This window comes from Pseudopipra pipra, chromosome 1 (assembly GCF_036250125.1).
Source record: "Pseudopipra pipra isolate bDixPip1 chromosome 1, bDixPip1.hap1, whole genome shotgun sequence".
Lineage (NCBI taxonomy): Eukaryota > Metazoa > Chordata > Aves > Passeriformes > Pipridae > Pseudopipra > Pseudopipra pipra.
In genome coordinates, this window is record NC_087549.1 from 101889410 (window position 1) to 101917373 (window position 27964).

At 38.9% G+C, this 27964-nt stretch overlaps 2 long non-coding RNA genes across 3 annotated transcripts; both read left to right on the forward strand.

Annotated features, from left to right (window-relative positions):
- Nucleotides 1-64: 64 nt before the first annotated feature.
- On the forward strand, nucleotides 65-27964 carry LOC135419599 (uncharacterized). The gene is made up of 3 exons (XR_010433063.1): nucleotides 65-111; nucleotides 26806-26879; nucleotides 27703-27964. It is a non-coding gene; the product is annotated as an uncharacterized LOC135419599 (long non-coding RNA).
- LOC135419642 (uncharacterized) lies at nucleotides 14536-18771 on the forward strand. Of its 2 annotated transcripts, none has more exons than XR_010433075.1 (3): nucleotides 14536-16056; nucleotides 16765-16821; nucleotides 18623-18771. It is a non-coding gene; the product is annotated as an uncharacterized LOC135419642 (long non-coding RNA). The 2 variants fall into 2 exon arrangements; XR_010433091.1 differs by having other exon boundaries at nucleotides 14536-15998.

Below are 27964 nucleotides of genomic sequence, written 5' to 3' on the forward strand. Positions count from 1 at the left end.
AGCCCCTTGTTAGTCATTGCCAGAGGAAAAAAAAAAAAAACCTCAGCAACACACAACAAAATTTGGTCAGTTTGCTCAGCTGCTGTTGATGTCACCCCTTGCCCACTAAGAGTAAGTTACTGTAATAATCCTCCCCTTTTATTAATCATAACTTTGTAGAAAGCAAGAACTGAGTGACATCTTTATTGAAGACGACTGGGTCAGCTTTAGTCAGCTTTGCTATAACATCTCTTGTGTATCACATGAAAATAATTACCAGCTCTCACTTTCCATGTCTGACCAATCAACCCCTTTTTCCCCCCTTATGAGGCTACAAACCTCTGCCAATTTCAAACACCTGCTGAAGGTGTAATATATTTAGAGGTGAAAGAGACTATCTTTAACTGGAAGTTGGGATATTCCAGGGGATCCATATAATATGAGGCCACTTGCCATATAAACCAGTAATGGTATTTATTATAGTAAAAGCATCATCTTCCACAGTATAACATATTAAAGTGCCTCAGATACAGGCTATCTCACACTCTGAATGTGATTTCAGCATTGGTATATTCCAGTATGTTTTTGCTGCTCTGCTTTTGTTTTGGATAACATAAAATGTTTGTCTCCTTGAACAACTATCTATATAAAAAAAGACAAATAAGCTAAATTTCAAGGGCATTTTTTTCATTGTTGATTTTTTGAAAGATATTTAATTAGTTATTTGCTAAGAAGTCAATGCCTTTTTGTTTGCTGACCTATTGCCTAAGACTGAAGAAGAGACAGACTCTACCCTTCACTTTTGACTCCATATTTCAGTCGTTTTCAGGACAAAAATACCTTCTTACTTCAAGAGAAGTGCAGTTGAGAAGAGGAATTTAGACAGTAAGGGAAGGTTATTTCATTAGGGCAAGTGATTTTTTCACACCAGGGAAGGAAATACAGGAGTTTGAGTTAGACAGTCTGTCATGTGTCTGTCTTCTAGTTGAGATGTTTTCACTATCTGATACCTTCTCTTGCTGTAGAGACTTGAAAACTGTCATTAAAGTTACATATTAACATTCTTTTTGGAAAGCTAGTTGTTTGAGATTCGTAAGTTTTTCACTGATGAACAGTCTCCTCAGGTGAAGTTATTCTTGTATTTTTTCCAAAACCTTTATGATTTTGTGCCCCTGCCTCAAAATCTCTTTTTTTAAAACAAAACCAAACCAAACAGGAAAAAAAACAAAAACCCCAAACAAGCAAACTTACTTTGTAGTTTCATAAACAGAGGAAGTACCAGTTTGTTACTTTTTTGCAATACAATACAAGGAGCTTTGCTCATTTTGTTTATTTACTGTGACCTTTTAAGGTTTTCCCCTGGGGCAAAATGCCACCTGCTGTATGACAGGTATTCTCTGTTGGAAGGTGTATTGCATTGGTCTCCATGGTACTAAGAAATCTGTAGCACACTTAAGAAGAACTTAAAGAAGTTTGGTCAGCATGTAAGATAGGTCACCTATACAGATCCACTGTCAACTAAGCACTCTGCATAAGTGATCTATATTATTATTATTATTATTATTATTATTATTATTATTATTATTATTATTATTATTATTATTATTACTTTGACACCAAACTTGCATTGCCTTTAGCAGTTTCTAGCAATGATTTAATATTATATTCTATGTTGTGTATTCAGATTGCAATACTGAGACATTGGAATGTTCAGTGGAATTAAAATGATTTGCACTGTTCTAAGCAGTTCCCAATGTGCAATAGAAATTCTTACCCTGTGTACCTGTTCTAAACTTAGGAAACTCTGACTTTTTAGGAATCACATAGAGTGTAATGAAACTAAGTCTTTTTTTAATAGCTATAAAAATATTAAAATTATTTTTAATATTTCACTATATTTTATAATATTTATAGATAAATATTTAATTTATGTAATGCATTTTACACTTGAAAAAATGCATTTAATCTGGTGTTTGTTAACATAAATACATTATGGCAAACAACATCTGTAGTTATTGCTAAACTTGAAAGTAGTCCATTATAAAACATGCATGCAGTCTCCCATTTTCTTTTTTACAGAAAAAAAACATGGAACAGAAATATTTATCATTCATGTTTGCTCTTTTTCCTTCATTACTGCTGACATAAAAATTCCAAATAGAATTTCACTTCATAAATTGGAGGTGTTCCATTTACGCCTGATTTATAAATTAGTTGGGACAGGAGGTATTTCTTTTTGCAATTAACATGTATTGATCATAGAGTTTCATTAATACTTTTAGCATTCCTCTGCATCTAATTTATATTCATTGAAATATCATGCTGTTCAATATTTCAGCAGAATCTGTAATTTTAATGGGTTATCAAGAGCTTTAGGGGAAAAGGAAAATCATATCACTAAAGAACACCCATAAAATAAGATGATTTGGAGAAATACACATTACTACAGATAAGCAACACTTAATCTGATGTCAACTGATCAGGCTTAATCTTCCAGTCCACTTAGGTTAACCATAAATTGCCATAATGTTTAAATTATCCACCTTACTCAAGGCTGTCTGATTTATATTTAACATCATGATATTTGTCATATATACCATTTTGCCTGATTTTCTACTTCAGTCTGTCTTGAAATGATTCTGTGTGATTCTGTGAAATATGCTATAACCTTTAAAAAGAAGTTGACCATGTCAAGTTTGAACAGTGTTACTGGAAGAATGCAGGAAACTTGCACTGCTTCTGTCTGTAAGATACTGTATTTCGTGCATAAAGGGGATTTTGGTCCCCAAGCCATTAATCTGGCACCTTTCATGAACACTTAATTCACAGCCAAAAAGGTTTAGCCTAGGAAATATAGAATTCTGTATCCTTTTCAAATCTCAAGGAAAATATAGGCAGTTGGAAGTTAATTAGAAGCTTAGAATTTGGCTGGAATTACTTAATGTGCTTATTCATGAAATTCAATGTGCCTAGATTTGCTAACTTGCCCCATATGACCTCACTCCAGTATTTGCATTTTCACATGATAATACATTTGAATGTGTATTAGCATCACGCTGAAAAACATGCTGCTCTACCAAGCAACATTATAAACTTAAGTTATAAAAAATTTTATGTTGTGTAGTATTGGCTTGATTAAGTGAGTTTCTGTATGTTCATGTATGATTGCATCTACATATGTATATATATAGACATGAATAGGTAAGTATGATTTTTTATGTGTGTGAAGCCAAGTGCTTCACTAGCCAATTTTTCAGAAATAACAGGAAGGAGGTAGACTTTTAAAGTATTTCTATATGGATTGTCCTGTCAGTTTATGTTTTTTAAGCACAATTTCTTTGGCCTGTATATGCAGCACAAATATCAACCTCATTCCCTCAGAACAAAGAGCAAGGGCAGATTTAGGCACTGCACATCTTCCTAATGGTTGTGACAGTAGGGCTGAGCATTGTAAACACTGCGTTGTGGCATTCAAGTAGATGAAGCCCACTGCTGATTTCTTAACTGCATTTAGTTATCTTATGCAGTTATAGATGACTGAGGCTTCCCTTTTTCACACCAAGTGCACCAGGCCAGTTCAGCAGCTCTCAGTTCATATGGTGTCTTGCCAAATGTTTTCTTGACACTTCTTGTGAAAGCCTTCTTGTCAAGGGCTTTGCATCTTATTTCAGTTTCAGACTGTGACATTCATTTATTATATTTGAGGGAGTAACACTTGTGGAGTCTCATCTCCAGAGATTCCTCTTTGAAAGAAGGTTTCTGCTCTTCTAGAAACTAGTCTTTCTTTTTCTAGTACAAGGCAGAGATTGCACAATAGGAACATCATGCTTATAATTGCTCACAAGGTGACCAAGGCTGTTATGACTCCTAACACCTCAGGGAGACAAGTGAACAGACCACTGGAAAGACTGGATGCTGGTCATCATCCCTCATGCCAGTCAAGAAGGGGTCAAAATGCTTCTGAGTTTACCACAGGCACTGATGCTAAGCATGGCTGTCACCATAGGTCTGTGAGATCCATCAGCTGTGGTCCCATTTCACATATTTCCATTTCAGTGGTTGTGTGCTTATTGCCATGAGATGTGGCAAGTTTGGTACTGTAGAATAGATTGATAACTCTTCTACTTGTCAAACTTATCTTTCAGGGCAGAGTTCTCCAACTCTCATGCATTTATAATGCTTGCCAAGCTGGATGTCACTCCTGATTGGCATCTTTGTCCTTGGATATTTCTTCTTTATACTCAAGATTTAAAGTCTCTTCCAATGACGGCCCAGATTGCCAGTAATATAAATGTCATTGCAACCATTATCTCTGGTCTTTGTAGCTGTCTTTCAAAGTTTTTTTCCTAGGAGTCCTATTAGTCCTAACTAATTACAGGTCCCATTTTCAACCATCATTCTCTTGGAGTTCCTGAAGACTTTAATTAAAAAAATCCAGATTATTTTCCTCAGAAAATCACTGGGAAAGTTCTACCCAATATAGAGGAGAATTTTTGAAAATATCAGAAGTTCTCCATGTTCTGTTTTGGGACATGACTGAACTTTAAAGCACAATACCTCTTAAAGTTCCTAATAATTTCTGTTGGAGTATTATAACAAATGTTTTCTTGAAATACAAACTGTCTTACTTTTCTAGGAAGTTGCTGTTAATACCAAAGAAAGATTTGTGGATGTTCTGGCACACAGTATCTCTGATGAAACCCTGTTCACTTTTTACTATTCAGCTGCATGTAGCTACATGCCCTCAATTACCCTTTTCTTTAAAGCCCTCATGAGATCAGTCAAAAGTCCTTTTTTTGCCTGGATCACATTTCCCCCCAATATCTCTGGCAGCCACATTCAAAATTTGCCAGTAATTCAGTGCTCCCACAGCTTGACAGATTGATTAACAGATTGTTACCAGGCTTACTGTTTAACAAGCCAATTTTTTTAAAAAAGAATTTGGGATGGCAGTTACCTTGTGATTTGAGCATGCTTAGCTGTTTCAGTTTTGGTTTTGCTTCAGATGTGTCCATTACAAAATCTCGTTTACATTCACTCTATAACCTTCTCCTTTAGGCTCAACAGCTGCATCTTTGCTTGAAAACTGAGGCAACGCAATCAGATCATTGTTGGAACCACACCTTGAGTCCTGTCTGACCCTTTCTACACAGCAGTAATTCTTGTTATTTTATTATTTGAATCGAACAAAGGACCTTTTCCTGTTTTCTTTAAGAAGTGTCAGGAAAGCCATGAAGTCTGTGTGCCTCAATATAACTTCACACTTCTTGACCTCCAATATGCAGTCCTGTTCATGCATACTTAGTTCCTTTTCTATAAAAGCATCTCTACATAATCCTAGTTTTCTTCTTGTATTCTTGTCTGCCCTGTTAGATCTAGAGCCTTTTTCAAATGACTTCTCGTATTTTACGAAATACAAGGTAAAAGAAAAGTAACATTTCAGTCTACTGAAGTCCTCAGAACTGGCAGAAAAGAATAAGGCATGAAAGCTGTTAGAATATTTTAAAATTTCTCAAGCTGCAACAGAATAAAAAAAAATAAAAATCTGAATAAAACATTCAGTTTATGACATTTTCTATCTACTTCAACCATTTTTATTTTTTCTACATGTTCATACTATAATTATTTGAGAATGCAATTTTGAAAGTGTTTTCAAACCCCATTTGTCAATTTCTGAATGATTGGCACTTCTGCTGGGACAAAAATTGAAGGTACTTTTTCTGTCTTTATTTCCCAGGGAAGATATAAAGGAAAACTTCCCTTTTCTATTAAGCTTCAGCTTAGCCAAGTCAACATTTTCTCTGGAAAAAAAGTTGCATATGATGGAACATTTTCCATCCAAATAAATTCATTTAAATTTTATTATCCAGAACTGCATTATAATGCAGTGTCATATTAAGCCACTACCTTCTGTCACTTGGCTGTCCCTTTCTTTTTACAAGATGCAAGTTCATTATATGCTGTAGTATTCTGATTCCAAGGGATTTAATCATACAAGCTAGGGTATAAAAAGTGTAGCAATTTGCCTTCTGCCAGGTCCCATCATTTTTTACTGTATCAAGTTAAAATTATATGGATGGATCAGCATTAGATGAAAGGTATCTGTGTGAATGGAGGAGGCTGATGAAAAAGAGGGGTTTTTTCTCTTAAAAGAACAGGTACAAGTATGTCAGAAGCTGAAAGGATTAATACTGAGATAGAGATAATGCCTTTGGGAGCATAAGCAAGGCCAAATTTCTGCCCACTTGCTGTCATTAAGTGTCCCAGGCTAAAGGAACTTTCAACAAATTATCTTCTTCAGTCTTGTCTCTTTGACCAGTTCTTACTTGACAGTTACATCCTATTCATCTAACTTTCCATCACAGTTCTACCTGCATGGTATCTTTCTCAAAGCCTCTCTTCACAGCAAAGCTATAATGTTTAGAAGTTGTCATCCTTCACTTCTGAGCTATTTGTGCTCAGCTACCAGGGAAAAGATCATGCAGTCCTAGAATCATAGAATATGCTGAGTTGGAGAGGACCCAAAAGGATCATAGAATATGCTGAGTTGTAAGGGACTCATCAGGATCATCAAATCCAACTCCTGGCCCTATACAGGACACCCTTAGAACCATTGAGTCCAACCCCTGGCTCTGCATAGGACAGCCCCAAGATCACACCATCTGCCTGAGAATATTGTCCAAACACTTCTTGAACTCTGTCAGGCTTGGTGCTGTGACCACTTCCCTGGGGACCCTGTTCCAGTGCCCAACTACCTTCTAGGTAAAGAATCTTTTCCTAATATCCAACATAAACCTCCTCTGACACAGCTTCATACTGTTCCCTTGAGTCCTATCACTGGTCACCAGAGAGCAGAGCTCAGCACCTGCCTCTCTGCTTCCACTGTAAGGAAGCTGTAGACCATGATGAAGTCTACCCTCTGTCTCCTCTTTTCCAGGCTGAACAAACCAAGCAACCTCAGCCTCATGCAAATTCCCCTCCAGAACTTTCACCATCTTTGTGGCCCATCTTTGGATTCTTTCTAATAGTTTTATATCTTTCTTGCATAGTGGTGCCCAACACTGCATACAGCACCTGAGGTGGGCCCACAACACAGGTGCAGAGTAGAGCGGGACAATCCCCTCCCTTGACTGGCTGGCGATGCTGTGCCTGATGCCCTCTAGGAAAAGGTTGGCCCTTCTGGCTGCCAGGGCACACCGATTATTTATGTTCAAGTTGCTATCAACCACGACCCCAAGACTCCAGTGTCTCATTCCCCAGTCTGTATGTACATCCAAGGTTGCCCCATCCCAGATGCAGAATCTGGCACTTGTCTTCATGAAGCTTCCTATGGTTGGTGATTGCCCAGTCCTCTGGTTTGTCAAGGCCTCTCTGCAAGGTCTCTCTGCCTTCAAGGGAGTCAACAGCTCCTCCCAGTTTACTATCATCACCAAACTTACTGTATGTAACTTTGAGTCCTACATGCAAGTCATTTATGAAGAGCCTTGAGCCTAAGATGGAGCCCTGTGGAATCCCACTAATGACAGGTCACCAGTCTGATGTTACCCCATTCACTGTTACCCTCTGTGCTTGACCTGTGAGACAATTGCTCACCCACCACATGATGTTTATCCAGCTGTGTGCTGGACATTTTGTCCAGAAGGATACTGTGAGAGACAGTATCATAAGGTTTACTGAGATCCAAAAAGATTACAAGCGGCTTACCTTGGTCAACTCGGTGGGTAACCTGGTTATAAAAGGACGTTAAGTTTAACACACTTTCTTCTCTTAAAGCCATGCTGGATGTGACCAATTACTTCAGGTGTTTTTCAACAACTCCCAGAATAATTTTCTCCATAATTTTACCAGGCACTGAAGTGAGACTTGACAGGCTTATAGTTACAAGGCCCATCCCTCTTGGCCTTCTTGAAAATTAGGGCATTTACCAGCTTGCAATTCACTGAGATGTCTCCAGATTCCCAAGACCACTGAAAAATCATTGAGAAATGTCTTGCAATGACATCAGCCATCTTTTTGAGTACCCTGGGATAAATACCATCAGGCCCCATAAACTATAAGGATCCAGTTAGTGAAGTGCATAATGCTCATTTTCATTTGTGATTGTAGAAGGATCAGACAGCTTCAAAACTGTCGTAGTAGCTTCCACAGATCTGATTTCTACCACTTGTATGCTTAATTTCACCTTTTGCTCTATAGACAAAAAAGTATGTGTATTTCAGTGAAATTTAAAATGTGTTCATTCTTTTTATGCTCCACAGATCAAAAGTACAAAAGTTATATTATAGTCTGGAGTCTAAATAACAAGATTCCTCTTTTTCAGACTTTCTCAATGGAAACTGGAAGTCTTCTGAGAACAGTGGCTCAGCAGATAGTGTATTCTTCTTTTTACCATTGTTCAACTCGAAATAAAATTCATTTATAGCTCTGTCTTCCTGACAGACAGTAATTTGTATCTTGAAACTTAAGACCACTAACTCATAATTTGCAGAACTTGACCATTTCTGGTCAGGAAAGTTTCAAGTGTGAACTCACACAGAGACTGAATTATCTCTGCCCTCATGAGAAATAGTCCCTCCAGGTCATGGTTGAGGTCATTATTAGAATGTTTTCTAAAGGCTTGTCAGTATTCAGAGTATACTGTTTGCTTGTTCTTGGGGGATTTAACCCTGCAAATTGCTGAGCATTTCTGATAGATACTGAGCACCATCAGCTTTCATTAGGATTAAGATAAAATTGAGGACACTCAATCTGTCTTGAAAATGTTTAGTATTTCATAAGATTGAACCTTGACTGATTTTTTTTTCACTTTACAGTCCCTAAAGAATCTTAAATTTAATTACAAAAATTCTGCTGAAGCTCAGGCAGAATGGACACTAGTAAGTGCCAATGGTATTTGAAACTGTCTGTCAGTGGAGTATTGAATTGCTCAGTCTGGGTTTTAATAGTTTGTACTTTCTAAATGAGTACAAAAATATTATTTAAATCCTATGTAATGTAAAGGTAAGTAAAATGTACTTTTAATGCAAGACAGTACTTGTAGAAATTGTTGGATATCTCTTCTGTACTTAGGGGGGAAAAAAAGACATTGGGCTTAGGAGCTCTTTTTAAAAGTCTAGTGAGGGCTTAACATTTTTCTATGCACTCCTTCAAATCAGAGATAACTAAATGATGAGATAAGTGGGTAGCTCTTTTTTTGTTGTTTTTAATTCAGTGAAGGCCTCCCAGTGCATATTCCTGTTGGAATTGATGAATAGCTCCTTTGGGGTACTGTAAGCTCCACTCAATGTATTTATGGAATATCTTCCATTTACACAGACCACATTTTTCTTGATCGGCCCATAAGGATGAGGAGAGACAAAAGGAAGCTGTAGGCTTCTTTTCTTTTTTCTTTTTCCCTTCTTGTCACTATTTTATGCTCTCAGATTCCATCTGACCTTAACCTTAGAAGATATCCTCCCAAACCCTAAAGCCATCCAGTTAAAGGGTCCATTAGCCATTACTCTTCCTTTTTAGATTAAACAGTTGCACTCTACTTATTTACTTACTTACTTACTGGGAATGAATGGTAAGAAAAGTCTGTTCTTCACCCAGCTCATGAAACAGCAGCATTTTTGATGGACTGTCTTTTTCAGCTATACCTTTAACACAGCCTCAAATGTTTCTTATATTTCCCTTACAGAGCCACTGGCAGCAGATCAGTCAGTGTACTGCAACAACATCCTTAGAGTTTTGCAGTATGTATCAGGTCATGTGAGTTGGCCCAAGGTTGCATACCTCCTCCATGGGCTTCTCTAGCTTTTTCAGACCTGCCTGATGGCTAAAATACAGTGACTGTAGCACTGTTGATGGGTGGAAATGAAAAGGAGATGAATTACAGACGATAACACATGCTTCCATCATGAACTCCTCTCCTATAAGTGAGTGGGAGGTGAATCTGATTCACACACTCCAAGCTAAATGGATTGAAAAGTTTTAGGTAAAGAAAAAATATTCCTCTGTATTAGTGTAGTGTATGCTGGGATGTTTCTGGTTTTGCCTTTTTACAGCAAAACTCGTGCTTTATGTCTCAAAATCATTCTACCCTGAAATGATGATAGTTCCCAGTACTTAAATGCTGATGATGCTTGACGCTGTATTCTTCCTATGGCACATTACAGTTCTGGATGCTCATTATTATTCATCATCTTTCTTAATTGTGTTACATAGGAACTGTTTCATGGCCTGTGACATGTGGAGTAGATGTTCTGTGCACTGTTTATAATTAAACATCTAATTCATAGTAGCCTACAGTGCAAGGAATGGTTCACAGATGGTTCCAGATGGTCCTTTCCAGTTCTGTGTTCTCACATTTTTATTACAGTTAAAGGGTAGCACCAGCAAAAGGTAACTGGCAATCTCTGTAACTTCTCTTCTGTGGATTTAAAATGCTGTTTGATCTCCATTTCCTTTGAAAGAAATAAGGAAAAATATGTTACTTAAAATCAAATGCAGAAATGAAGAGTGAAATGCAAAGTTAAATTATTTTGCTGTAGTTAGTTAGAAGGTTCTCACAACTGTATTTTATTCATTTTGTGTTGAATGGCAGTGGAGCTACCAAACCAAGAGGTCACCAAATGTTTTTATCCCTCAAACAACATCTAAGAACATCTTGCCTCTTCTCTGTTATTAGTAGATCTAAAATGCCCATGTGTAGGAAAGCATCAAGACTTTCCAAAACTATACAGATGCTTATCTATATCTATGCCTTTATCTGTACTTATATCTTGCTAATAACTTGCATATGAAACACTTCATATCTTGCAAAACAGACACATGACACTTTTGCTGCTGCGTAAATATTCCATGCTAATGTTCCCACATGCTTTACGTAACACACACATGCATTCTGACACAGGGGAATGAAGCAACCTGGTGGGGGAAGCTGCAGACCAAAGAGGTCACTGAAATGCAGAAGTGGGAGAACAACAGATCTGCTACAGGAAAGGTCCCAGACCTCCTCTGCAGCAAGTAACTCATGAAGAATTACCACAGTAAACCGTTCCACTGAGTGTACAGCTTGTCCATGTCAGACAGGCACACACACAAAATATACCCTAGTTAGCAAGGCCAGGGTAGTACTGAAGAGCTCATTTTACACATAGTCTGTAACACTGAGTTTCATGCTCCTTCAGTCATTAGTTATGGGGATAAGGATTCAATTAAGCCGATATATGTTTGAAAGTTCCCACTTAGGGAAGTGCATGTGTCTATGTTTCTGTGATTGTGTCGGTGACTGTGGCTCTTTGTACTAGAACTGTGGGTGAACAAAACTCTAAATCCAGAATTAGGGAGACACAGGGTAGACTTTGAATTCAGACCATAATCTTGTAGTTCAGATTCATCCCTGTTGTAAGAGTTTGTGTGGCTCTGGATGAGTGGTAGTGCTTATCAGTGTCTGTACAAGCAATTGCGTAACTAAGACTGACACAAGAGAGTGGAATGGCAATAGGACTAGTCTTGCCCTTTTGCTGAATCAAAATTTCTTTTCAATTGAAAGACTCTGTAGTGTCACTCTAGCATATTTTAAAACAAGAAGTTTTTTTTTTAAATTCTGTTTTTTAAAAATTCTGGCTGTGGGCCAGCACTTGGAAGGAAAATCTCTAGTTGGTGAATAAAAGTTAGCCAATCTTTGAACTAGACCGGGATCTCAAAGCTGAGAAGGAGAGGGTAAATCATGAAACAGTTGTCTCCTGACACTGCAGCAATTTATGGGAAATGAGAGGCTTCAGTGCTTTTAATATTAACCAATTTTTACCTGAAGAGTAAATATTCTGGACCAAATCTATGCCCCAGACCTGTTCCTTAAGGCATTCAAGAAAAGATAGATTTGGTTTGCTATGTATAAACCCATTTTTGGTGTTTCAGCCTGAAGGGATATTCAGCTGGAGGTAAAAAACTGGATTTAATTCTCCATTTGAATAAGTAATGGGGAAAGAAGCTTAATCTGATATCTTTTTTCATCATGGTTTTCATACATTTGATTTTTTTGTTTTCTTTTCAGTCTGTTGAAGTCCCAACAGTGACCTTGACAAGTGATTTCTCTCACTTCTTCTCAGTGTGAATAATCCAAATTTTTTCTGTGCTTATGGATTTCCTTGAGACTAAAAAGCTTGAAATAGCAGCTTTTATCTTAAAATGTTTAAACTTGATTGAGTCACAATAAGTCTCTAGCTGTCTGGATATGTAGATAGATATCTGTTCTTGGCACCTATATGGCCTTCACTGATATAGTCTTCAAGCATCTGAAAATCCTAGCAGGGTTTTAGTCCCACTACCCCTGCTGATGGAAAACTAAAATGTGGCACACAGGGAGGCGGCCTGTCCAGAGGCTCCTGGGAGGTCCAAGTGCAAGTTCACAGCAGCATCCACTAGATCAAGCCTATCTTCTCACCATATTATCAGAGCAGTTGTGGGAAAAAAGGAAAAAGAGCCTTCTTTATCATATGTTAACACACTTTCAGGCTAAATTTGCCCCTTCATAACAGTCATAATGGTTTAAAAATAAGTTTAAACATGGAGAATGTTGTTTTAAAAAATACACTTATACAAGCAAATCAAATGGATAGCTAAGGGCAAGTTCTCTTACCAGGCTGTAATAAAAGCAGACTGATTAAGACTCAGGGACTTCAATAAACCAGTTCTGGATTTGTGGTGGAACTTGAAGAAGCGAGTGAACCAGCAGAGTCAACACTAGTGAGCATCTGTAATGACAAAAAGTGACAATCCTTCACCTGCTATCATTGAAAGAAACTTCTTGATCATTTCAGATGAGACATTTTTCTGGTTGGCCCATCAGAAAATGCCATATTTTCCTTCAGGATTGATGTACACCATCAATTAAATTGATGTTCATATATACAGTGAATCCAGGAGTGTAACTGATATGTAATCTAATGTAACCCGTCCCACACTCTGTTTACAGAGTTTGTAAAAGAAATGTTAACACGGCAACATAGAGAGGAAGGTAGTGGTTTGCTGAGGCTATCAGCTTACAGGTTCTGCTATGGCTGGCTTCACCTGAAGCTTTTTTAGTCCTTAAAATTGACTTACCCATCTAGACCTTTTGCTTCTGCAGTGTGAAATGGGAATAAGGATGTACTTATCCAGAACCAAGAATCACAGAACCATTTGATTTGGAAGGGAACTTTGGAGGTCACTGCCCAAATTCCTGTGGAGAATAAGGCCAACTTGAAGCCATACCTGGCTTCAGGGTTGGCTCAGGGGGCCCAGGGATGTCACCGTTTCTGCTTGGTATGTGAGACCTCATGCAGCAGATTATGGGCTAGGGAGAGGGGGCAGAGGGACCCCTTGGGGCAGGGTCTTCTGAACATTATTTCCTGATGCAGGTATTAGAGGGATGCTTCTGGCTTTCTGAACATCACAGGAGGCCAAGGCTTGACACGGCAGGTGGGTGGGATGTGGGGTCTTCACTCCAGAAGCCCCTTGGTTGTCTCTTCACCATGCAGGATACATGCCAGGCCTAACAGAGAGGTAGGACATGACAGAGTAGCAGGAGGACAGAAGCCAGCGTGCCATAACTCTTGCAGGAGCAGCTGTGGCTTCCCCGTGTGTCCATCCCTGCATCTACTGTAGGCTGGGAAAGGGCAGCAGTAGATTGAATGAGGAATCTCACAATCCCCAGGTATAACACAGGGTACAGAATAGCCTTACTGCTCCCCTGCCTTGGGGAAGAATTTGGTGAGTGTAGTGAAACAGGAAAGTAAGAAGAGAAGCTTCTGCAGATGAACTGCGGTCGCTGCTCTCCAGCAAGCCTGTGACCTGCGCCCTGGCCACCGCTGTTCTGCTTGCACCCTCCTCTGCATGCGAGCGAGCTAATCCCGCGGAACGGGAGCCTGCAGCCGGAGCGGTAATTAGCCGCGAGTGCTCATTAGTGTAACTCCCGCGCTTGGTTGGTGTTCGGGCGCCCTCTCCTGGTGCGGACCGGCCGTGCGGGGGGCAGTGTCCAACGTCAGGGAAGGGAAAGGGGGACTACCTTTATCCTACGCCTTGCTGCCTGTATGTAAAATCCTGTACCGCCTGTAGGACGTTGCTGAGCACTCAAAACTTGGTCTGGTCAAGTTTCCCAGACGCCCTCCTTTCCCCCTTCCCCACCCACTAAAATTCTTCCCTTTTGCTTCCCTTTCCTGTGTTTTTTAGTGTCTGTGAGAAAGGTTGAATTATCTTGCATTTTTTATGTCACTGGCTTCTCTGATGGTCTATAGAGACAGGCATTAACACAGGTTTGCCCCTTAGTCTTGTTCTGTCCCTGTCATAGTTTTGAGCTATCATCTCTTCCAAACACCTGAGTCTGTGTTGCTGCAGACAGGCCCTGGACCAGTTAATCTGAGGAACTTAATGCTGGTTGCATATTGGCATATATGAAAGATTCTTCAAGAACAGCCTTATAATTGATTGTATGCATCTTACTGTTTTGACACCATGACGCATAACTTAAAAAGGCACGGTAGCTAGAGTAATGATCTTGCAGTGAAAATAATTATCCTGCAGAACAGTCTGGATATAAGTATAATTTTCATTCATTTAAGTAACTTCTGCTACATTCAATGAGCTATAATCCAGTGTAGACTTTTTTCTTCCTTCAATCTGTTCCACAAGGAATTCTTCAGCTTCTTATAAGGGATGAACTCCAGCAAAATAGGAACTGCATGAACAACCACAGTCATTTGCCACAGGGACCAGCAAAGACTAAGAGCATGAGAAAAAAGGAGCAACTTCTACATAGCTGTGAAAAAGTACCTGGGCTGCCAGAAAAGGGAATTGCTCTGTTATTGGACACAGATTGCTGTCACATGTGCAGGAGGTTCAAGGAAGCTGGGTTGAATGAGGCAGGAGCATTCTTCAGAGTCAGAGAAGACCCTTGTTCTGCACTGAGATCAAATGTTTAACATCCTGTCTGCTACTATCTGTAGCCTACCCTCAGCTTTGTTTCTCTCACCCAAAGATCCAGGGAGAAGTCAGTAATTGTGTAAGGCTGGAGATGCCATGTGGTATGCAAGGGAGTGGGAAAAAAAGCAAACCTTTGGCTTACAGGCCACAGAGTTGACATAGACTGAGGTTGTGGACCAGCCACAATTGTCTTGGGACTGCTGTTCTCTTCTGCTGGCACGTCATCTGCCTGCAACAATATGCTGACTGAGCTTGCTTGTCTGTTGTAGCACTTATCCTACCACTCCTTTACCCTGTAGAGAATTTCTGTATTTCAGTTGTAGATCATAGCAGCTGGTCTTTTTCTGTTCCTCTTAAGGCAGGAACAGAAGCAAGAGATTTTCTTGTGAGCACAGATACCATCCTAGGATGGGGGAATGGGCTCCTCAGATTTCTTTTTGCTTTTACCAACCTGTGAATCTTTCTTTCATATTCGTGAAGTCCATGTCAGCACTTCAAGCTTTGGTTGTGGTATGATAGCACAGAAGAGTGTCACACAGACAGCCCGCCTCTCTGCAGAATCTGACTACACAATGCGTGTTGCAGTGCTGTGGGTAGTACCCCACATATCCTAGTAGCCTGCAGAAGGTAGAAGTAATATGTATTCCTAGAAAAGAGAGTAAGGAGAAGTTAGAGATGAACGTGTTTTATTCAGTGAACTCTCTGCAAACACAGACTTCAGAAGAAGCTTCCTTTGAGAAGGGTTCCAAAGTGCTTGTGGAACTGGCATGTGCAGATAGCAACCAAGATGCCTATGGGTAAAAATGTGTATCAAAATAAAAATAAAAAGAACAGCTTAGAATTAAACTTTGGCTTCTCTTTCTGTGCTTACTCAGGAAACGATATAGACTAGCAGCAAAATGTTCTCAGCATCAGCAAAAACTCTAGTGCTGTCCAAAAGATCTGACATGCGTTAAACTTCTGCAGATGCAAACTGAAGTCATGTCAGATGTGATCACTGAAGGAACTGTGTGCCCTGAAATTTCACAAGAAGACATTCCCCGCAGCTCTCTGAATGCCCATTGGGACACAAGGTTCTACTTACAGTCTAAAATATGGGGAGGAGGAGTCGTAAGCATTCTTCTTTCAAAAGTAATTTTCTTGCCATTGTGGCGAATGTGGATAGTTATATTGACAGCATGAGATGAAGAGGTGTAACAGTGCATGTGGCCCCTTGAAGGACCTGTGGGAATAGCTGGTGCTGCTGTATAACAAATAAGTATCCAAATACTGGAAATTAGCTGAGAGCTATGATTCCCAGCTGAGAGTTAGGATTCCCAGCCCAAAAGGAACAGAGAAGACTAGAGGCACATCTTTTCAAGGGATAGACTTTCAGAAGGGTCGAGGGACTAAGAGGCTGTTGCTAAGTGAAAGAGTTTTTATTCCCTCCTAGATTAATTTTAAAGTGCATTTCTTTCCAGCTTGCTCAAAAAATGTTTATCACACAGCTATGGCTTTTGTTGTCCTTGGCTAATAGAAAGCAAAACCAACCTCAACTGTGTACTCAAAAAGAAAATTGTGCTTAACGCACATTTTCCCTCATCATCATTCTGCTGTTCTCTAACCTGCTTTGGAGGAGGATTATCTGGAGGTGACCTTAGATAATGTCATTGTCTTTTGAATGCTTGACCTCCCTACTAGGGTTAGCCAGAGGGTTGCAGTGGTGCTTTTCATGGTACTGCATGAACAGGACTGCAATCACTAAACTTATTTTATTCATTTCAGGATACAGAAAGTAGATCACAACAACTTCAAGTCATTAGTGTAATGTTTGACACATTTTCTGTTTCACTTTCATAGATGTTGCTTATTCCAACACTTGAGACTGAATTTGCATTAAAGGCATACTTGGAAGAGGTACAGATTTTACCTGGAAAATTCAAAAAAATCTACATCACTACAGATAAGCCCATTCCTTCTGGCATTTTGCCACTTCCACATAAAATTTATTCCAGAGAATTCCAGCAGAAAATTTAAATCAAAACTTACTGAAATAAATGAAAATTATCATTCAGATCTCAGTATTTCTGTCTGAGTGTTGGTAAGGTTGTGAAAGGGAATTATTTATATGAGCTGTTTCCTCCATTGCTAGTAAAACTTTATCTGCTGATAGTTGCCACTATTACTTGATACTCAGCTGGGTGTGGGAGGCAGGTGTGGGCAGGAGAATGCAAATGTGTCCAAGGTGCTCTTCTCACACACTCTTACCTTTTAGAGCTGCTGTTACCTGTTTTATAACAGCAAATCTAGATCTCGGCAAAGCTCAGTGTTACGTTATGTTTCTGCTAAAATAAGGATGAACTCCCTCCTCTCTGCTGAATTGTCCTTCACTGTCCTCATCACATATGATCCCCTCAAGCTGCAGTGTGAGGCCAGTTTTCACCTCTTGCTTCACACTGCTGGCTAGCTGGGATGCCACTTGGATACCACACAGGCAGCTGGGACAGCCATGTCCACTGTCTGTGGTTGAAAGCCTAACCCCATTGTGACATTTCTTTCTGACTTGAGACGTATTTAGTCTGTTCTCAGGTGAATATTCTGGCTTGGTACTGTGGCTGTGACCATCAAGCCGGGGAATAGTTTTCTATGTGTCATTCCTCACAGAATGTTTTTCATTTGCTGTTTAACAGAACTGTAAATACACTATTGTACTTATGTATTTATGACATTCTGAACATCAATGCCCATATTCATACATTCAGCAGCATTAACGCTGAAGAAGCCAGTCCTTGCTCAGTGGTGCACTCAAAGATCCAGTCGGATCCAGTTACACATCTTTACTAGCACTTTGTGCTGTGTTTAAGGGAGTGAGGTTGCTGCAGCCTTTCTCAGCTGTCTCATTGCCCCATTAATGTTTTGAGCAACTGATACACCTCGTTGGCTGTTCATTTAGTAACTTGAACTGCTGATATTCTTTGCCTTGCACATCATGATTTAATATGCATAAGCATTGACACTGTATAATTGTTTATTAGTTTTGGCTTCTCTTTGAATTTTAGAGTAGAAATCATGTTCTAAGAAATAGGCTTTTAGGTCAAATTCTCTCTTACTTTTCCCATAGTCTGTCATTTCATGAACTTGAATCAGTTTTTTTCATTTGTGTTCTTTGGACTATCATGTCTTTTATCTAAGCATATATCCCAGGCCATAATAAAACTTGCCTTGCCTTTTGCTAACCTTTTTCAATACCTTAAATACTATGTTTTTCTTAAACTGCTGAAATCATCATATTTCTCCTTCTGACACTACAAGGTTCTGTTAGTTCTTTTCTTTCTCAAATGCCGAGATTGTGGGGCTTTAAATGTTATTTGCTTACTCCATCCTTATAAAACTGTGGATTTTAATTAGTGCAAAGCTAGAGGGGAGAAATATATGTCTGGGATAGTTTTCATACTCTGTGGAATGAAAAAGAATGGACTTTATTGAATGGGCTTTATTTTTAGTTGATGTAGATCCGTTTATTGACTAGCTAAGCATACAGCTTCACTTGAAGTTGAATTATTTTCCATATCGGTTGCAGTTAAAGACTAAAAAAATAAGTTTGTAAAATACATTTTTCAGTTGGAAAGCAGTAAATTTATATAAATAAAGTATTATGCTGTAACAATAAACCCTGTCAAAATTCTCTATATCAATACAGTTTTTGTGTTCCATTTAGGAGCAAAAGGTGGCTGCAGTGTTGTTGATAGATGTTGGAATAGATAAATCACGGCCCTTTCTGCAATAAGTACCTGTTCTTCTGAGAGATTCATAAACAAGAAGGTAGCTTGATCAAAAAAAATATTTTAAAATAAATAGACAGAGTTCTTGGTGGCTGAATTGTTTGTCTCTATGTGTCTCAAGGCAACACAAAAATTACTTTTTACAGGAATATTTTCAGTAAGATACAGAACATTCCTCTGTGGCTTACTGCAGTTGAAGACACCCACAGAGGTTAGTAAAAATTGCCATCATCTTCAAAGTAGTGTATTTGCTTCAGCTTTCCTCCCCATCATACCAGAGTGCGCTATATTCTGCAGGGGGCAAAGGATGCCAGCCATTAACTTGCAAACAGTTCAAGCATGGACTGCACAGGTGACCTCATTCACATGCTCACGGGATGTGAGCACAGGCCAGGGAACAGAAAATTGGGCACTTGTCCCCCTGTGACAAAGTACCCCAGCAGCAGTTGTTGAGGCTGGAGTCAGCACACTCCTGCAGGAGTGAGCTACGGGCATAAGGATCACGCTGAAGCAAGAAGATACCTGAAGTAGTAAAAAAAAAAAAAAATGCTGTTGTAAATCAACTCTTTCTACTTGGTTTTGATTCCTGGGTAGGTGGTGTCTATTCAACCAGATTTAAGTTCAGCATATGTTTCTGTATTACACAGAAAAACCGTCTATGTCTTTCAATATGATCAACCTAAAAACTCTTCTGTAAACTGAGTCATTAGCTATTGTAAATCCATCACTTCCCTCTTTCCTCAGGGATCACTGAGTCTGATTTTGGGAGTGTTTAGGGAAAGAATAATACTGACTTAGCAGACTTTATTTTATATACCTTATAATTACTGTGAATGTAGATAATTTTTTTCTCTAAGCAAGTTCATCAATGAGTTTTTTTAACGTGTCTGCAGCAGGTCAGTCAGATATATGAATGCTCTGTTTGACATTGGGCAGATGGCACAGAGATGTTGTTCTTCCTCTTCAGTAATATGTGCAACAAGTCCAGTGCTATGGCTGGACTGCAAGAAGGGTTTTATGAATCTGCAAATATTTTTGGTGTTGGGCTTCATCTGTATTATCAGGCTGAATTTTTATAGAAGCCCTTAGTCAATGGAATTTCTTTTGGCAGAAGGATCATTACAATTATTGATTTGCATCTCTTTGTGAGACTTTTTTTTTCCATATCATATAGATCTGAGGGTTGTGCTGGTTAGCCTCACTGTACATGATCTATAACATCCACAGCAAGAGTCTTTTCAACTAATATCAAAGCTGAGCAAGTATTTATCCTAACATCCGAGATACAGCTGTGTTTCTGACCTAGAGGACCATTGTTTCATTAGGCCTGATTAACTACAGCATTATTCAGTTTTGCTCTGTGTGGATTTATATCAGTGTACAACTTCAGTAATATGATAAATTAAAACCAGTGCGCCAAAACCTGATTCAGCTGAAGTCAATAGCAGCAGTGCTGCTGACCTCACGTAGCAGAATGACCTGTTTGAAAGCAGTTGTAACATCCTTCTATCTCAACCTCCTCATGGCTTTTTATGACTGAAAGTGGAAAGAAGCCAGAATTTTTTTGTTTGTTTTAGCTTTTTGTGTGCTCTCAGCAGCATGCGATTGTGCTGCTTTTGCAAAACACAGTATATATGTTACAGTCTCCAGTTCAAAGGATGCAGCTCTGCTGCCGTTGTCTGTTTAGTTATTGTTTGCCCTGCGTTTGCTAGGCCTACAAAAAGATCTGATTTACTGCCTTACTGTTACCCAACTGAAGGACATTTTTGTGGCTTTAACTGTTTCATGTATCCTTAAGAATGGTTTTAATTTCATTTTTAAAGCATAATTGATCAAATAAAGGAATATTTGCTGCCCACGTGCTTGACCCTTATTTAATGAACAGGAGCTTTTCTTTCTCTGTGAACCATTTATTCTTCTTGAGCTTGCTATCTGGATTTTCACACTTTAAAGTCTTTTTCTGATGATGTAACATGCACTGTGCCATTTGATAGTGGGGTTTTAACACCATTTACCTCAGTGCGGCTCTAACAGTTTTACCAGCTGAGGATTTGGCCCTGATCTCTGCTGCATTAATTCACACAGGGTCCCTTCCAGCATCTCTGGTCAAGGTTAAATCAGCTTTACACAGCAGTCAGAGAAAACATTGTTGATTCATTCTATATGGTACATATGAGCCTTGATATTTTTCCTGTCTGTTTTGAGATGTCTATGTCAAGTGCCAAGCAGCTATCTAAACACTGAATATCTCCTTGTAATAGAGTTACATGGTTCCCTTAAAATCATATTTGAATTCCAAGTTTTAAGTCAGTAACATGAATCAGCCATACCACAGTGCCCATGGTGACAAACGAAAGACAAAGGTGACAGATATGTGACATAGTTCTTGAGATTACTTTGCTTCTTACATGTGTTATAACCTCTCTCTCATGGTCTTTACTCTTTTCTTGTGTGAAAGTGCGGTGTATGTACAGGGAGAAGCGCCATCACATGAAGAAATGTCACTAAGTACATGTGAGGAGCCTTCTCTGTGAGGAAAGGTATATAAACTGTCACATAAAATCCAGTTCTCCTGCTCTAGTTTTTTCCAGTTGTAGTGAAATTTTACTAGATTGATAACTCCAGCCTTGTTGGAATAAAATATCTGCCCCTCCAAAAATTCAGGAGTGCTGTGCCTCATACAGACTGTATCATATTTATTTAAGGAATAAGCACTCAGCTTAAATGTATTTTGTATAGCTTCTGGAAAACTGTAGCTTATGTTGGGCACCTTTATTAACTTACTTTGAACCTCTTGTCACTGATTTAATAGCATAAAAATTCCATTCTAATATCATGGTACCTATATTTACAGTGTTCACACCATGTCATGTATATCATCTTCGGAGGCATCCACTGAATATGGGAAAATCAGATAACTCCAGCTGTTGTTATTACTTTTAACCCAGTGAGCTTTTGGGAATTATTCCTGCTGTCTCTTACATTGTAATAGTGCAGTGCATAGTTTTGTATAACATCTCAATTTTGTTATAATTAATGCAGAGTCCATAATCTAGCAAAAGAAAGTTTTGATCTGATTTATGAAAGAGTAAGGAGGAGTGGAGAAAGAAAGTTAAAAATTTCAGAGATTTTGATATTCTTTGGCAATGGCAGTTGTAGATTACACAAATTAATCCTGCATGAAAATGTGATTGGCCTTATGCATACCCTAGCTTCACTTGAAATGGATGTCCATCTTACTCCCATTGGTAGATTCATGACAAGGAAATATTTGGATATGCTGCTAAACCAGTTTTGCAACCACAACCTGGGTTAAGATCTGGATTTACTTTCCAGTTTTCCATATGAGAAACTTTATAGGGGACACCTGCTTCCATACAAGTGACATTCAAGTTCTGCTGGGTTTATATGAAAAACAAAACATTCAGTACTTCACCCGGGACACGTCAGGAGGTTGTGCTTTCATGTTCTATTGCACAGTAGGAATGATAATACAGCCACATCATTTTGAATGCTGTTGCTTCATTTTCCACCTGCCTTAAATCTACTTTGCTGTGCACCAGTGTCTCAGCAAATGTCAATTCCCAGGAGCCACATCTGCCAGTTTCCTGCCATAACCACCAAACCACACATGATGGATTCTTCCCAGTACATGATGTATTCATTTGGCCTTGGAAACCCAGCCCTGTTGTGCCTGATCATCTTTAGACAAAGTCCCTCAAGGTGCTAAGAGACAAAGAAATTTGTAATGAAGAAAACTATATGGTGTCCCTCTGTTTAAATCTCATGGGCAGATCAGGGGTATATTGTTCCTATGCAGAGCAGCAAGGGAAAAATAATTTTCTTTGCTGTTGCAAATGGAGAGATCATGACACTGGAAGAGCAGGACAGAAAAACCTCAGATAAGACTCTTTTTAAACATCTTTAGCTAACAACATAAGGGTTTTCTTCCTTTGACAACCCATAATTTTTACATTGCCAAATTCCAACTCAGACTGATTACAGTGGTTTCAAAGTGCTGCATCCATACCTCTGCATGGGCATTTGACCCTTGAAAGGGGAAGCTATGTTAGGTGGCCTCCACGTTTCCCTGATCACAGGTTTCAGGCAGGAGGATGGGTAGTTCTATGAGGCTGAGGAGTCATAGCTGATCCTGAAAGAACTAAATCAGTAGCAGGAAAGATTTTGTATGGCCAGTGTAGATGCGGGCAGTTTCTGTACCAGCCTTGTATATGGGGTATCCACTAGTTGAAAGGTTTTGTACTGACAGTAATTTTTTTCTCTATGTCTTAATAACAATTTTCTGCCTGCAGCTGTTTGCATTGCAGAATGCCTATGTTAATGCCACTTAATCTGAAACAAAGAAATCTGAATAATGAAAGTGATTGAGACTTCTGGAAGGAATGATAGTTTTAGGATAATTTCACACATTCAATGTGTTTGCTGCTTATATTTTATTTCCATAGCAAACATCCATTTTTCCATTTTACTGTGCAACAAAGCATGAGGTAAATTTGTTCTGTGAATCTGAATACCCTCAGTTCACAAGTTCCTGAACTTTAGTTGCTAGGAGTATCAAAGTCTGAGCCAAGCTGAAGGGCAGCCCATTTCTGTAACGGTCAGAGTAAAACCCTTGATCTCAAACATCACTTATCCAAGAATCAAACTCTGGCCCAAGCTTCACAGCTTTAGCCTGATCTCTCACAGTGATACTAACATTCCGCTTTTATCCAGAGGGTGCTACCAAGAAACCACTTGTAATATCATTAATCGCAAGATGTGCTTGTGAGTGTAAGAGAAGCTTAGTGTTGCTTAGTGTTCCTCACCTCGGCTTCTGGCAGAGTTTGCATGACTGGTTCATAGCAAAGAAGGGACATGCTGCACTAGCTTGCTGCTGAGCAAAGAAAGTGGTTAACCTCGCGTATGTCTGCACTTCTGTCTCTCTACAATGTGCTCGTTGTTGAACTGGACAGCTATCGTGGAAAGACTGCTGATTCCCTTCCCATGTTCTTTAACTGTAGTCACATGTGGCCAAGCTAAACCCCCGCAGTGCAACTGTTTTTTCCTATTTACACATGTTACTAAGAAACATCAGCTAAGGATATGTTATTACAAGTTTGTGAATGACCCTATTCTTGGCACAGGGCCAAGCCAAACATTTTATTTCATTTAAAAAAGCAAAATGTGATAAAGTCAGTAGTTATGATTGACAAGCAGAGGTGGAGTGCTACTATGAAACAGAGAGACGGGAAATTCCAATGATCCTAATTAATAGGCATAGTCATTAATTCCATCAGTGGAATTATGAAACAGAAATGTCATTCTGTCTTAAGAGCAGTTAGGCCAGGAAAGGTTACAGGAGACAAACTGTAAAACAAAGACTGATTCATTGATCAAGGCACCTTGATATGACAAAGATGATTTTTTAAAAATCTTATTTTTGCTGGATTCATTAAGATTCAAGTCTATAACAAAAAAATAAGGGGGAAACTAAAAAACAGGAATATAATTTAAGTAGCAAGGGTAAAAAATGAAGGGTAAAAAATCAAGAGACAGATCTATGAAATAAACAAAGTAGAATCTAAAAGACTTTTAATTATCTCTAAACTCAACACAGAATGCTTTCTCTTTGTCACATGAGTACTATTGTAACCCATTTGTCACTCCTCCCTTTCATCTGTTTATATATACAAGAAGGAATATGTCATTTTCTCTTTAATGGTCTTGTTAGAACATATAAACCAGAACATTCTAGTAACAAAATTACCCTCTTTTTGTGGTTATTTTCTGAGGAGGGATAGCAATTCAGAAATTACTTTTTCCCCCTCTTTGTACTGGTTATATCATTGCGGACTCAAAGTGCTGGCATGAGGCACACTGACTGCACTTGGAGTAGAATTTGGAGGGGATGTTACTGGCTCACTCACTTGCACCATTCTGCTTGAGAGTTTGTCAGTGTTTCAATTGCAAACTGTTCCTTGCACAGATTTATAATTAGGTCATAAAAGTTCCCTCCCAGCTAAAATTTGTACTTCTTTTAAGTTTTATGACACAAGCACAAAATAAAAGTTGGGATTTTTTCATGGAATATATTTCATCATAAGCCATAAAGATTTATGCACTTAAATCTCCTTGTTTGGAAGAGTTACACATCAAACTCCATGTGCATGCATCAGCATAGAGTTATAGAGGCAAATCATCACCTGGTTGTCCCTAACCTCAGTGAAGCCCACAGAACAACACTGATTAACACCAGCCAATCTGGCTCATGGTTGGTGTTCTTCATTTGCTGGCTGTGGCCAAAATGTTTTTGTCAGCTCTTTGATCAACGCGCTTGCAACAAACGTGGGTAGAGCCCTTCCCAAATCTTTGTTCACGAAGCCTAGCCATGATGATGATGATCAATATAATTTCAGTATGATTTCTAAACTGATGGTAAAGGAGAGGGAGGCTCCATTTCAATGTACCTTATAAATCTGGAGTAAGGACAAAACATAACAGATATTAGAGAATGAAATACACTTTCTTTTCATCTATCAGAACTAACAGCCTGAACCGAAAATAAGTGGGGCCCATGATGCCCATTGGCCTCATTGTGTCTTGTCAAAAACTATAGAAAGCAACAGCTGGAAAAGCATCCAGAATATCCACAGCCCCGTTTCACAGGATGATCTCCACTGTTATGCCAGATACAAGGTTTTATCACAAACTCTGAAAGAATGACCATTTATTTGTTTATGAGTTATATTTCATTCCAGACATAAGAACTGATGCACTGTTTTCATGTCTGTTACTATTCGTGGGAAAAACTGTGCTTCAGTTCATGAGCACCATTCACCAACATTGTATAGGGCTGGCTGCTAGAGAAGCATATGGGCCATTGTATCAAAGGTTCACTTCCTTCCTGAAGATTTAGCAGACCTATCAGTGATTTGTTTCTTTCCCAAGAGTACTGACTGTTCTTCCTCAGTTACTGTGGATTCTTGGAAGATCTTACCATTCATCCGAAAGCCAGATCTTCAGGTAGTTGTGGTGAAAGCTGTGGGCTAGACAATTAAAGGATAGTGCAGTTGAAATGGTGCCAAATTCATTCTAAGTGCAGGCTTTTTGCAAAACCACCACAAAAATACTTAGGCTGTCATTTCATGTTATACTTTTTCTAATAACACTGCTGCTATTTTACCAATCTAGTTTTCAGGGATTTAGTTCTCTTTTGTAGACACAGCCACACTGTATTTCCTTAGCCAATAACTAGGGCTATGTGAAATACTCTCTCAAATCCCAAACCACCAGGCACTGTCCTGGTTTCAGTTTTCTTTATGCAGTGAAAATTCAGACTACGAGGGTCTGTTGAGAAAAGGGTTTGTTAAGGTTCACAAACCTTGCAAACAAACTTTGGGCCTATTTTGATTAACTCTGTTTCTAATGGGTGGAGGCATGTTTGAAAATCAGGTTGACGATGGCTCCTCCTGATGCATTTCCCAGGTCTTTGGCTAAGCCAACCAGACAAACCAAGCCTCCACTTAGACACTGCTTCTGAAGAAAATTTGTAGTGCAGTCTGGCACTCTTTACCTCTCAGGTGGTTAACCTATGTTGGAGCATAACAATGAAAGAGCCATTTCAAATTATTTTGAAACATGCCTCATTCTCAGTACAGGCATGGAACTAGCTAACAAGAACTGCATGGATATAGTGTTCAGACTTCTTGGTCTTCATCCAAGGGTAGTCATAGCTCAAGGTCTTAAGTTACTGTTAGCTATATATTCAGAACAGAATGACAATTTTAACTCCTAAATAAGGTGATTAAAAAGAAAGCTCCCCTCACCCTCATTTTTAACTCTCTGAAACAGCTCTCACCACTACAGCATTAAATGTGCAAGCGTGTATATGCATGATGGAGACACTTTTGCTTTTGTTTTTTGTCTTTCCTGATGTTATATTCCTGAAACACTGTTTTATCACCAGATGAAAGTGTTGGAAGTGAAATATTGCCGTGTGGCTTACATTAGTGATAGTAATAGTCTGCTCCAAAATTACCCACCCAAAATGCCTTTGAATTTGTTTGATTGAATTGACCCAACAAGGTCTTGGACATGGCTAATTTTTGTTCTCTGGCAGCTTGTCTTCATTAGGATCCTGCAGAAGCAGCATTCTGCTGGAATAGTGTCATTTCACAGTATGAAGTGCTTAAGGTTGGTAGATTTGTTGCCTCACATTTAATAAGTATTGAGTTTTTCATGATTTTGGTTTTTTTCTGTTTTCTCGATATGCATTCTAGCTCCAAAACTGGGGTTCCTCATGCCATCTCCTACTAAATGGGAAGCTAAAATAGGCAGACTGTACAAAAAGGGAAACTCTTTGTGTGGGAGAGGCACTAAATCAAAGCATAGGTTGTGGCACTGTTGAAGCTAATTCTGGCTAGCAAATATGAATGAGACTGAGTAATGCTGCAATCTATCATATCTCACCCAGGGCAGTGTGACAGCACTTGCAAGGCATCCCATGTAAAAATAAAACATATCTTAAAAAGTGTTAGAAACTGGTATAAGGTGACCTGCTTGGTTTGAAACATGGAGTTATCAAAGAAACCAGCCCTCTGTCAGTTCAGGTGTACCCATGAAGTAGCAGTCCATAGTGCATGTGCTGTGGGTTTCTAAAGTGCCCATTCAAAATATTTTCATCTCTTTCTTTCTCAATACTTTAGTTTATCTATATATTTAGATATCCAGCTTTCCATTCTTGATGTTCTATTCAAGATTACTTCACTATATTGAGTAAGGGAAGTAAAAAAATTTTTTCCTCTGTGGCTAAGAGACTGATCTATTTCCATCTTAGTGAATGGAAGCAGAAAGAAAGGGAAGATGCATTTAAGAAGGAAGTAGGGGATTTGATGTACATTTTTTTAACACCAAGCATCACAACATTACCTGAAGATTGGGACATATATTGAACATAAAAGAAACACATCCAAAATTATCAAAAGAAATCTTTTTGTCCTTTTTGAATCTACCATAGTCACTGCCACAAGATGTTCTTGAGATTAAGAAGAAAATCTCAAATTTTCTGGAGAAAGGGACAATGCTTCAGATGGAAGAATGATGAGAAGACTACAGGAACCAACAGAAGGAAAAAAGAAAGTGATAGTGGATGAGATGGATGAACTTAGTGCTGGCTTGAAAAGGAAAACAGAATTAGAATATACCTGAGCAGAGGAAGGAAGAGAGGGAGGGAGGGAGAGGTGTACTAAAGAGGAGTCTAAATCTTGAAGCAATAAAAA